Source organism: Peromyscus maniculatus, chromosome 15, assembly GCF_049852395.1.
Source record: "Peromyscus maniculatus bairdii isolate BWxNUB_F1_BW_parent chromosome 15, HU_Pman_BW_mat_3.1, whole genome shotgun sequence".
Classification (NCBI taxonomy): Eukaryota; Metazoa; Chordata; class Mammalia; order Rodentia; family Cricetidae; genus Peromyscus; species Peromyscus maniculatus.
The window spans coordinates 40,147,922-40,161,778 of NC_134866.1; the positions used below are offsets into that span (position 1 = coordinate 40,147,922).

Here is a 13,857-nt window from a genome sequence, read left to right on the forward strand (position 1 = left end):
AACGAAAATGCTGCTTGTATGTACTCCTCCAAGATCTATGACTTCACTTGTCCTGAGTAGCTGGCTCAGTTTCCAGAACCAGGCATGATTTTCCCCTTGTTGAGTGGTCCTTAATTTTCTTGACAAAGCAAACTAGAAAAAAAGCAGCCCTCATTACTGAACAGTGATGCTCTCCAAAGACATTTAAATGAGAATCTCAGTGCCAAGAATGGGTTATGTCCCCTTGAGTTGTTTGTCAGAGAGGCCCTAAAATCACCTGCAAAACACGCACTACTACCATTGCTCTTGATCCCCTAACTAATTAGATTGTAAGACCTTATTGCTGCAGAAACCATAGACTTTGGTCTCAGGACACAGACAAGTAAGTTTTGAACTGACAAGGACTATTTCCCTGCTTAGCTTTCATCGAGCTAGAAGTTGTGAATGTTGACTGGGAAGAAAATGTGTTGGTGACCTTATCACGTGCTCTATCTAGTTTACTACAATACTGACCTGCCAGGCAAGATGCTCTACCAGTGCATTAGTGGCAAGACTGTTCATGGGGTTAACCAACAACTATTTTGATTGGATGTGAAACCTCTTCCCTAGGGGAGAATTCATACATGCTACTGGAAAACATGGTCAAAATCCATGAGTAGAGAAGCTACAGGCACCATGGGAAAACCTACTGATGCCATTTTTATAAATGCTCATGTTGCACAACTGCATCTAAGTATTTATATTTGCAAATATAGATTTAGGGTGTTCCTAATTTTGGTCAGAGTGACTTTTTTTTTTTTGCAACTTAGGATGCAAAGTATTTTATTTTTAAACTTCTAAAGTTTGAACACAAGAGAGCCTAGTTTAGATGAGTTTCCAAGCTGAATGCGCTTGCATGGAGCTCAGTTTCTGGCTGACAAACAGTTCCTAACAGCCTAGGTGGGCGCGTACGTTCTGATCTGTGAATGTGAGCTGACCAGCATCCTCTGGTAACGTCCCTTTTTTCCTTGATAAGGGCTTAACAAACATTAGGCATTGTTTTAGTCTTACACAGCCAATGCTGCTCCAAATGTCTCCTGGGAGGCATACACCATGTACAGAAAGCCATCTTCATCCTTCTCACTCTCGTACACTTCAGAAATGGGTGTGGACACAATCACCATGCTGCGCCCGTTCACCAGGAGGAAGAAAGCTTGATTGGCGTTAAGCTGTAAGCGCCTTCTAATTATCTTGATGAGCTCGCTCATGTTCACGTGATCAGGTACAAGGAACTTGGTTTTGTCCAGGACGGGCAGTTGCTTCTCACCCGTGTATCGCTCTACTATCACCGGGATCTTGGTGGGGTGCTGTTCCCGTATGAGCCGGACATCTTCCACTCTTTGTTCGAAGCTGCGGCGCTGCTTGAAGGTCTTCTCGGACAGCATGGCGCGGGAGTCCTGGGTCGGAGGCTCTTCTCATTACAATGGCACCAAGACACATTACTGTCCAAGATGCCGGAAATAAGCAACTGTGACTTCTCAGCCATAGATGAGACAGTGATATTGACCACCCCACAAGGGCCAGGGAACATCTGGAAAAGGTGTGGGGGAAAGAATGCAAAAGCCCGTGGGGAGGCATGATGAACGCCGTCCTCTAGCCTTACTACACACGTCGCACACGTCATCTCACAGATGTTACGGTTGACTACACAAGATCAAGCCCGTCAAAAACTTCAGCTATCAGCACATTCTCACAGAGACCATCCTCAACAAAGGTCAAGTGAGCAGATAAGTTGTGTTGCTCTTTTGTACAAATAAAAGAGAAGGTCAGTTCCCTGTGGTCAAGTTCAGTGGTCTGTTCACACTTAGTTGGCCATTTAAAACTGTATTTCTGTTGCAGTTTGTAGCTTTTTCACACACACACACACACACACACACACACACGCACGCACGCATGCACGCACACACACATACATATCAGAAATGGGGGAAAGTAAAAAGTAAACCACTAACAAATGGTTTATAATCAAAACAGATTAGCACGCCGCTTTATATGTCATAGAAGAAAAGAGGAACCTAAATTTCAAAGCAATAATTTACTAGACTTATTTTTTCAAATGCTTTCAACCTGAGATTGAAGTAAAATTGATGAATTGAAACTTACTTTTCTAATTTATAAAATAATGCCATTCACTTGAGCACAAGAGACAAAATAGCCTTAATACATAACATTGTGAGCAAAATTTTCTTCCTAATAAATCTTTCTAGACACTCCATAAAGGAATATTGAAAAAATTTTGGATTCAAAAAGAATTGTGGGTGCCAATATGATTTGAAATGAAGATAGCTTTAAATAAAATGTTAACATAATTTATTACAAACTAAATATCAAAACTATACTTTGAGGTACACATATTGCTTATATGTGGTGTGTGTGTGTGTGTGTGTGTGTGTGTGTGTGTGTGTGTGTGTGTGTGCAGGTTTCCACTCTAACTATAAAAGACTAAACCTAGGTGTATCTCTATCTGTGTCAAAGCTTCCAGCTACAACTTTACCCCATTTGAAACAAATTGTACCTTAAATTTGAAGGCAATTTTATGTAGTTTGGTGTGCAGTACCGATTTCATCTTTGATTTTTAGTAAGCCTGAGATCTTTCTAAGTTGTGAAGTCTGCATGTCTGCAAACTAGGATGTCTGTGTTTGTGTTTATTACCTTTTTCATGCATGCCTTGAAATGACTAAATTACAGGTATTTTACATGTGTTTTGTGGTACAAGACAGATACAGTCCACTGGTATAATTTATCTTGAAACACCCTGTTTTACAAAATTACAGAAAAGCACTGCAATTTGCTCAATTTTTTTTATTTCTAAGACTATGGTAAAAATCTTCAAAGCCCTGAAGAAGCCTTCTAGGTAAGAACTTAGCCAGGCAATAAACAATTTTCATCAAAGCGCTGGTTTGGGAAAATAGAGTACAATTGTAGATTTAAAATCTTGATAATATTTCTCACTTATTAGTTATTTTATATTTTGTATTTTGACCTAATTCAGCCACCAAAGTCATCAACTCTTATATAAGATTAGCCACACATACATGTGAGCACACACACACACACACACACACACACACACACACACACACACACACACACACCAGTCCAAATCAGATTACCTACAATCATGGTAATTGTGGAGAACAGAATTGTTCATGTGTGCTCTGCAGCTGCCTTTGGATTTTGTGTTTGATCCCAAGAGATTGCTGAAGTTATGATTATACAAGTGTTCTTCTCCAATTCCAGTGGTTTCTTTTCATCTTTAAATGTATTTTCTTACCAACCTCATAGTGATTTTTATTTATCCCAGCAGAATAAAAAGCCAAAAACTCAGTAGAAACTAGTGGAGCTCATGACATTTCAATAAGATTCAATATTTTATTCTGATGAAAATCATTTCTGCAGGTCTCCAGCAGCTTTTTCTAAATATTTTGTGCTCCTATAACAGTTTCAAATGTTCTTTCCTCCTAACATTTAGCTGAGAACTTCCACATTTTATGAATACATGCAATGTCTCATTAATTAAACTACATTGATTGTGAATGCAACAGTATGTTGAAATGAAAATACTATTTTCATTTGTTGAATGTGGACCTTTGGGTGTCTGTGTGATGCTCTGATTGAGGGTTTGAGAATTTATAGTCAGTATGCCCTTGTTTCTTCTGTCTACATAAAATACTAGATAATCTATTGGAGTACATATTGTATGTGTGCAGGATTCAATTATTTTAAAGTAAGTTCTGCATCATTATCCACTATTTTAAATAATTCTTGAGGCCAAATGCATGATTAACAGCAATATTTTGCAGCACATGTTATTTAGAGAGACTCCTGTATGTCTTTGACCAATGACTTCAGCAAAGGTTTCCCATACCTGGAACTAGTGTTTTTATTTGGATATGCATAGTTCTTATGGGAGACCCATGTGATATAAACACACACACACACACACACACACACACACACACACACACACACACACACACCTATGCACATATATGTTTTCCGTAAGCTTATAAAATAATTCTCCCCATGCTCTTTCAAACAACCTTACTGTCTGTCATCTCTCTCCCTCTCTCCAGTATTTCCCTTCCTCCTTGCTCCTTAGTTATGATCTCTCCCATTATTTCCATCATCTTCCTCTATAGCGTTTCTCTCCTACGGTCCTCCTCCTTAATCTCTTCTCCTCAAAATGGTCCTTTATAGTTTTTTACTTCTGTGAAGACTTCAGGTTATATACACTTATATCTAAATATTTCAGAGCTAGACTCTATAAATAAAACAGAAAATGCAGTGTTATTCTAGGTTGAATCACTCAGTACAGTATTTCTTGTAGTTCTATCCATTCACTTGCAATTTCATTTTTACTGCTGAACAGTATTCAGCTGCATATATGTATCACATTTTCATTATCTGTATACCCACAGATAAATGTAGCTCTAACGCCCCATCTAAAAAGGTCCATTTTGCAAGAGATGGGAACTATTTCTAAGAGACAACGCTGATAAAAATGCAGAGAACAAGTGACAATGAAGGACTCTCCACCTCAACTGATACATCTGTAAGCAAACTCTCCACCTGAGACTTTAGGAAACCAGCAGATGATGGAGCAGAGGATTCTATGATTCTCTAGAAAATGCACCCATGATATCTCTTGTCTGAAAAAAAAATGCATAATGACAACATCAGTTGACATGCCGATGTAGAAAGGAAATTCCACAAGGTCTCACCAGTAGATGAGGAACTACGGTTGGCTGCTAAGAGAAGTAGAATCAGTTTTCTCAGTGATGAGCTCCCTCATAGATTCCTCAATCCTAAGTGGTCATCTCTGGACACATATACATACATACAATGTTAAATGGACTCAATGGGTTGTATATAACACATGTGTGCATGCATGTGCTACTTTGTATACATGTTACAATAATAATTAAAGAAGAGATAATGAATTTGTGAAGGATATGAGATTCAGGAGAAGTTGGAATGGAGAAGAGGGACTGAAGTGATGTATATGCAAGTATATAATAATTTCATTTATGAAGTTCTAGAAAAATAAAATTACACAAGTAAAATAAGTATATTTCTGCATATTTTGTTGAAGAATTTAATAACAGTTACAGCCAACTTCTCTCACAATGACTAGATAGCAGTAATTTTATCAGTATTTTAAATACTGTATCCCATTTTCATATCACAAAATTCTATCCAATATGTATTTATTGCCATTTTTATTCATTCACAGCAAAGCTGAAGTTAAAGAGTTTATGTGCTCACAGGTGCCAAAAAGATCAGGCTTTAAACCTGCTCATTCTAACACCAGAATCTATATTTTCAGTGATTACATTCCCCTGAATATTGAGATATTATTTAAAGTATTGTGCCAAAACAAAGTAGTAAGCATTGACAGAGAAATTGGTACCTTTATATATTAGTGGTAAAATATAAAATGGGATCCTTCATGGAAAACTATAAGGTGAATCCTCAAAAATTAAATAAAATTTCTAAAATATCAAATAGCTTAGATTCTATGTTACACAACAAAAAAAAAAATGAGAGGAGATACTGTATGAAACACCTGCAAACATATCTTCATAGTAAGTCCTCTCACAGTAGCTACAAGGTAAAAGTAGCCAACATCATCATTGGGTAAATGAATAAATATCAAGTGGCGTATTCATACAAAGAAATGTTATCTTGCTTTGAGAGGGGAAGGCATTCTGACAAATGGCACAACATTGATGAACTTGGGGAACTTTGTGCTAACAAGAATAAGTCAAAAGGAAACACAATGGTGGTTTCACTTACGTTAGGTGCCCGTACGAGTCAGACATTGAGAAAGAAAGCTGAGGAGTTGTTAGGGGAAGGAAAACTTATTCAGCATGGAGCAGAGAGCTTTCTATAGCTGGATGACAAGGAGAGCAGCAGAGCAGTATGAATGTATTCAATGTGCTGTCACCCAACAGCACATTGAAAATTCATGCCACATGAATTTTATAGCAATTTTAAAAATGGCCAACTTATCTTTTAACATAAAGGAAATGTACACATTTTGAGAGTGTATGGGGGCTGGTGGAGTTAAGAAAGGTTTTTTTTTTATTCATTTTGGAAAAATATACAGAGCAGGAAATAGAAGCCACCGATAATATTAACTGAATTTTACCAACCACAGCTTTTGAACACATTGAATTTTTTGTTTTTCTAATATGTTACCAAAGAAAAGAGTAAAAAAAATAATAATAATTCACACTGCAGTTTTTATTGCTACATGAGAAATTATATTTTGTCCAGGCTCTGTGCTAGCTGACATCTTCTAATTAGCTAATCATGATTTTGGAAAACTGGTCTGTGCTGTTTCATAAATCGGGCATCAAACTGAAAGGCAGGTCAAGAGAAGTTCCTTCTAAAGACTCTATAATGCACAGTTTAATTGCTGAGCTATCTTTCCTGTAAAGTTGTAAGTCCCCAATTTTGGATATCACAGTAAATTTGACACAAAAGATAGCATCTTAACGCAGCACTACTTAACAAAGATGGCTGTCATTTCTGTCACACGAAAGCCCTGTCAGGAACCACACTTCTGCTTTTCCGTTGCCATAGAGACCACTTTTCCTCTTGTGATCAAAAGTAAAAGATTCAGCTCAGTGTCATGGTTCGAATATAAAGAATTGAAACCTCTTCAGAAATATATACAAAGGCTCAGGAGCAAGTCACTTCTCATTGGGATTTCAGTTACACAAAGTGAAATTCTAGAGCATCAATGGTGGGGCAGAGCTAGAAAAAAAACAGAGTATCAGGCATGCAAAAGTGAATAGCTAAAAAAAAAACCAACATGTGATTGAATCAATGTATTGTTTCTAAATTTATTTCTCTTCATTCACAAAACAGTATTGATAACTCACATTCAAATTTTAAGACGAATTTAGTTTGAATTTCACAAAGTCAGTGCAGTTTAACACAATAATAAGAGACAGACAGCAATCCTAATATTAAGTGTTATTGTAGTTGTCTTTTGAATTGTTTTTAATTCTTCTTCTGAAGAATATCCATGAATTTAAGAACATAATAGTGAATGGTCTATATTTGCAGATCTGAGATGTGTGAAGAACAAAATTATCTAAACTAAAACTAAAATATTTTGGGATTCATTAAATGACTGAAAATTGCAAGTACTATATTGACCTTCAAAGGCTTCTTGCATAACCTAGGTACTGTGGAATTTTGTCAAGACTGTGGTGAGGGTTTATTTAGCTCTCTCAAATGGGAAGTGGCGGGAAATTTTAGAGCCCATGCTTTAGTAGTAATGTCTAACCATTTGACTTTATTACATAATATTGTCATTTGTAAAGTTCATAATCAGACACCATACATCCAGTTACCAGAAAAATTACAGAGGGAACTCATGAAGTTTTAGATATGTTTACAATTTTGTGTTGGGGTATCATCAAAACTATGTTGAGCAGCAAGCAATTCTTCAGGCAAGAGTCAATAACATCTGCTATCCTAGACATTCTGTGCACTATACATTAGAAAGGAAGGTGTGCCAGGTTTCAAACAGCTAACTCATGCAACGAGCCCAGGACCTGGTACCACTGCCTAGATGCTTCTCAAACAGATCAAGCCAATCAACTGTCTCACCTATTCAGAGGGCCTGATCCAGTTGGGGCCTCTGCCTCTGCTTGGCTCAATCTGGGAGGAGGGGACTGGACCTGCCTGGACTGAGTCTATCAGGTCGATCCCAGTCCTCGGGGAAGACCTTGATCTGGAGGAGGTGGGAATGGGAGGTGTGCTGGGGGGAAGGAGAGGGGGGCGTGAAGGGAGAGAACAAGGGAATCTGTGGCTATTATGTAGAACTGAATAGTATTGTAAAATAAATAATAATAATAATAATAATAATAATAATAATAATAATAATAATAATAATAAAAGAAAGGAAGGTGTGTTCCCTTATCCTTTTCATTCAAGATGATTAGACTCAGTCTAACTTTCAAACAAATAAAAAGTAGATGAACCATACAATGAGCCACTAAAAATCATTAGAAATCACTTAGGTAAATAGTATTTTCTTGAAGAAAAAAAGAAGTGAGACTGAACCACTCAACCTTTATATATGCTAATATATTTACTACTGCCAACAACATTATTTTGGCTTATACAACATTTATAAAGCCAGAACACTTCTGAAAGTAATTATCTTCTATCACTAAGAGGATAGACAATCTGTGGGGATACAGTTCTCTAGAACTGGTCTTTGGAGAGTCACTGCATGGACATTGCATGCAGCTAACTAAACTCTCCAAATCTGCATAGACCTTAAGATGATAATTGCTACTTGATGATGTTAGGCTAAAGTTTAAAATTGACACTATTAAAGATAATTATCGTAGTGCCTGCCACGTAGGAAGGACTGGTAGTGTTGACATTTAAAAAAAATGGCTCTGAGGCCAGGTGGTGGTGGCGCACGCCTTTAATCCCAGCACTCAGGAGGCAGAGCCAGGCAGATCTCTGTGAGTTCGAGGCCAGCCTGTGCTACCAAGTGAGTTCCAGGAAAGGCGCAAAGCTACACAGAGAAACCCTGTCTAGAAAAACAAAAACAAAAAACACAAAACAAAACAAAACAAAAAGGCTCTGTAGAAATCTAAGAAAAATCCCATGTTGTTTCATAAAGAAGGTTTTTTTTTTTTTTTAACTTGTTTGTCTTTCTTTGTTTTTTAGCCTGTAAGTAGTTTGAGGGTCTTTAAAATAAATACTTATTTTATTTTTTGAGATTGTACTATAATTGCATTATTTTCTCAAGCAAGAGGAACAGGCAGTTTGCTATGAGATTGTCTCCTAAGAAATGTTACAAGGTATACCCATATTGTCTCACCAACATCACTGCCTAAACATGTCCTTAACAATGACAACTCGAACAGACATGCTAACATGTATTTGGAAAGATCCCAAGGTGTCAACCCTACAAAAAGTCAAATTTCATTTTAACATGTACTTGCTTGATTTCCTAAAGTATATATTTGAATCTATACTATGGACTGTGGACCTTCAGGTTTTGAAGTACTAACAAAAATTTCAAATTATCTTCAGAAATAAAATTTATTTCTTCCTTTATTCAGGTGAAGAAACTAAGGGAGACAGTAATTCACCTGATATCATAAAATTAAATAAAAATGTGACACAAAATATAATAAATGAAATTGGCTGTGTTCTGAGAAATTCACTCTTTTTCATCAATACTGAAAATTAGTCAACGAATGTTACTCAGCTTACCGTACTATTAAATAATCTAATTAAATACATCAAATTTATATGGAATATTTATCTGCAGTTGAACCTGTCACCCCACTGGATTCATTAATTCAAGGTAGAGGCAGTTGTGCTTTTTATTCAAAGAAAAATAACAAATTGTTATCACTAAATTTATCTTAGTTTAGTTGTGTGTGTGTGTGTGTGTGTGTGTGTGTGTGTGTGTGTGTGTGTGTGTACATATGTGCAGGTGCCTGTGGAGCCCAGAAGAGGTCAGCAGAAATTCCTAGAGCTAGAGAATCCAACACAGATGCTGGGACCCAAACTCTCACTCACTCTAAGAGCAACAAGTGCTCTTAACTGCTGAGACATCTCTCCAGCCATATCACTGACATTTTTAAATAAGCTGGAAATTAAAATACATAATGATAGAAGGAAGTAGAGAAATTTAGCAAATAAAGCCACATTTCACTCTATTACTGCCCATTTTTTTTTTTAATCAATAAATACCTGTTAATTTTTGGCTTCACCTCAAATCTGGCCTACTGACAATAAACGGAGGTACGTGTGAAGTTCTCTTTAATACCACAAAGAACATTTATTTCTTTTTTTTTTTTTTTCTTTCGAGACAGGGTTTCTCTGTGTAGCTTTGCGCCTTTCCTGGAACTCACTTGGTAGTCCAGGCTGGCCTCGAACTCACAGAGATCCGCCTGGCTCTGCCTCCCGAGTGCTGGGATTAAAGGCGTGTGCCACCACCGCCCGGCGAACATTTATTTCTAACCATATTTAAACTGGAAGGAACATATTACGAAGGGATACTATTTCTTACTAATTATTGTAATTGATTTGAAATGATTTACTTCTATAGCGCTCTAGTTTATACTTTCATTTTACACAATTGCTTGCATTAAATTTTTTGTTAATCAATGGACTAAAGTAGCAAGGTTAAAAGTTTAAGAAAAAAATTTCTAACATCATAATGCCATGTTTTTGCAAATGACATAGAATATAATGTTAACATATATATTTTGTAAATACAGTTAATAAAATACTGATGACAGACATTCCAGTAACAAGTGATAAATGAGCTTCTAAATTTAATTTTTTTTTCTATTCCAACATTTCTTCCTAAATGACAAAGATATCTCCCATTCTTGGAAATTTCAGTTTGCCACATTACAGCGAAGAGAAACAAAGCAAAAACAAAAACAAAAAATAAAAAGCTTTCCAAAATATATCTTGGCATGCTTTCACACCAATTGTTCTGTGTGCAGACTTAATGTGTCATCATTCGACATGCTTTGATTGAATATATGATCACGTGTATGCATAATATTTTGCAAATGTAATTTAGGAACAATGAAAATAACAGCAATAACGACAACACAGTTTTGATTAAATTTTTGAGTGTTGGAAGTATCTTGAGATACACAGTCAGCAAAATGCATTTATTTCCTTTGCGTGGCTCTGGTATTTTAATAGTACATTCCATTTGAAATCATACCATAATTTAAAATTTGAGCAAAAAACTTTCTTTCACTTGGCAATAAGTTTTAGTGACATAATGTGTTCAAAGACATTACAAGTTCTAATAACAGTCATGTTGTATTAGCAAATCAGTATTAAAAAAGAACAGTTACTATAAAATTCTGCTGCAATGTATGAGAACCAAAATTGTATCATATTTGTTTAAATATCAAATAATATACATATTTAAATATACTTATGTATAGCTATATGTGATACATATTTATATATAATTTTAAAGTACCTTGCAAAATTATAAGATATATATTTTCCAATAATTTAATTTGTAACTATTTTATATAACAACTAAGATGAAAAATAAATGCATATTTATGTTCACTTCACCTTTAAGGGAATTACATGTTAGTCATATTAAAGGAATGCGTCGGTACAGTAAACATGTGTTATTGCTTATATTCTAGATTGATAATATGATAATACTGCTAATTTTGTTACTGGGTTTATTATTCCTAGCAACAAAATCAAAGAAACCATTCTCTAAGAGTATAAGATTCTACCTGCCTAAATGTTTGTGAAAATATGTCTTTAATACATATTAAAAGTGTATTAAAGCAACATGAAAAAAAAGTGACAGATACAAGAGGAAGAGTTCACAACAAAGCAGACAGAGCAAACATCTAAAGGAATGGGAACATAACCTCAGATAAGGATAAACTCCATACTCCGTGCTCTATTTCTTAGACAGCCGTGGTAGCATTAGACTCCACAGTGTGCTAATACCTGTTATCATCCCAATACATACTGACCACATGACTCAGGCTATTTTCACTAATATTTGAATCGATCCTCTTGTGTACATCGTTCGATAGCTGATGAAACATTGTAATGAAAAGTAACAGATTCAAATAATAAAAAGTAAGCTATGCCATATGCTATTTAATCCTTTTCAATGAAGTCTCATTTGAGAAATGAATAGACCAAAGACAAAGTCATTAATTATGTGCACTCTTTGGAGTTAGTTCTTTATGATTTGACAACTTGCACAGCCGCTGTTCCTGTAAATATGACAATCTATTCCTAAATCTCCAGAGAACTGGTAAACACAGGCAGATGCACTTAACTGCCGGTGGGCAACCGAAATCGGGCTGCAGGCAACTGCGGCAGTAATGTAGCTCTTGATTAATCTCTAATTACAGTTTTGTCATCTTAGCAGGGAGACAGAACTATATCACTTCCTAAATAGGCAGGCAGCATGTTGGCACCTAGCAACGGCTTCTCGGTCCTATTAGCTGCAGTAGGCTCGATGCCGTGGCATGGGAGGTGGTTATGGATCACTGCTCTATTATTTATGGAGCAACATTTCCACGGGCTTTCATGACAGTAGACAAATTAGCAGCTTAACAGGCCAGCATTAACCAAAAACATAGCCGGAGCTGAAGCAGCGAATGTGAAATTAAAATGTGACTTGCCCATAACGTCTGCATCAAGCTTTAAAAAGAATGGCCACTTTATTTCTGATACACAAGAATAACATGAATATGAGCATACTCTTGAAAATCAATTTCTCTCCGTTTTATGTTATTTTATAAAGCATCTTATACGTATGTCTTTCAGACATTCCGGTTTTTAGCTCACCAATCACCTCCCGAGGAGACCGTCTTGGTTTCATTCTTCAGCTCAGAGATCGTAGGTGCTGAGCATTAATTAGGTCCACTCCAGCTATAAAGAGCCCTAAGTATCTGTGTAAAAGTGCCTTATTAAGCTCAAAATGGGCAAATGTGGTCTGTTCCCATCATGCTTCCACTTCTCTTTCCCTTTAGGTGCGATGACAAAGCCTGAGTGAGGAGTGACCTCACACCTCTGGCAGGTATCAGTAATTTGAAAGGAAATGTCAAATTCTTAAGTATTCTTTTTTTTTTTCCCCAAAGACAACCCACAGGCAGGTTTACAAAATTAAACTGATGGTGCATCCTCTCTAATCTTGATGGAAGAGATTATTTTATTAATATAATCCTTCCAAGGAAATGTAAAATATGGTATCAAAATGATGCCGACCTTTCATTTCCTTTACTTTCAATGTACTTATTATTTATGAAATGGCATCGAACAATAATGTGATATATACTTCTCAGATAGTCCTATATTCTTAATCACAATTTTACTGTACATGTTTAATTCAAAATGAACTTACCCAAAGTTGATATCATTATATAAATACTATTATAACTGTCCTGATGACTTAAGAAGGATACTTTTAAAAGTAAACAACTGCAGCAATCTAGGAGGAGCAAAATGAAACTTCTTCCTATCTGTCAACATTGGACAACAACAGGTGAGAAGCCACTTATTACAGTGTGACACTTGCTGCCATAATTTGTTTCCCGCTAGACATTTGCCTTTCAGTGTGTCCCTTCTTCATGATTAGAGTCGTTTGAGAAAGTGTTATAGTGTGTTGCTGTGTGCACTCCCCCTCACAGGAAACATGGTGCCCCTTACTCCCAACACCTGTCACTCCTCTTTATGATAAGAGGTTTGGGGAGAGGAGGGTTCTAGACCTGCCTCAACTGAATGTACCAGGCTCTGCTGACTCCCTATGGGTGACCTTGCCTTGGAGAAGGTGGGAATGGGGGGGTGGGTTGGGGCAAAGGCTGGGGTGGGAGGAGGGAGGAGAGGGGAATCTGTGGTTGGTATGTAAAATGAATAGACAATCCCTTAATAATAAAAAAAAATGAAAAATAGAGGTTTGAGGTGAAACTACGTGTGACTTAAATACACATTTCCATGATAATTAGAGAAGTTAATTTGTCTTTTACAATTCTGTTTGCCATTAATATATCTTCTTTTAAGTAATTCCTGCTTTGTCATGTGTCTTTCTTTCTTTCTTTCTTGGGATTTTACAAGGTCTCATTATGTAAACAAGCCTGACCTATAGCTCTCTGTGTAGACAAGGTTGTAGTGGATTGATCCTATATATTTTGCAAGTCGTTTCACAGTTCCAGATCTTATATTTAAATAGTTTATCCATTTTGAGTTGATCTTTGCTGTATGAGAGAGGGGTGCCATACTACTTTTTGGGTAGATACCTAATTTTCTGAAAACCATTTAAAATCTGTCTTT

At 36.3% G+C, this 13,857-nt stretch overlaps 1 pseudogene; it reads right to left on the reverse strand.

Annotated features, from left to right (window-relative positions):
- Nucleotides 1–767: 767 nt before the first annotated feature.
- LOC102912674 (microtubule-associated protein 1 light chain 3 beta pseudogene) lies at nt 768–1,426 on the reverse strand (annotated as a pseudogene).
- Nucleotides 1,427–13,857: the final 12,431 nt, after the last annotated feature.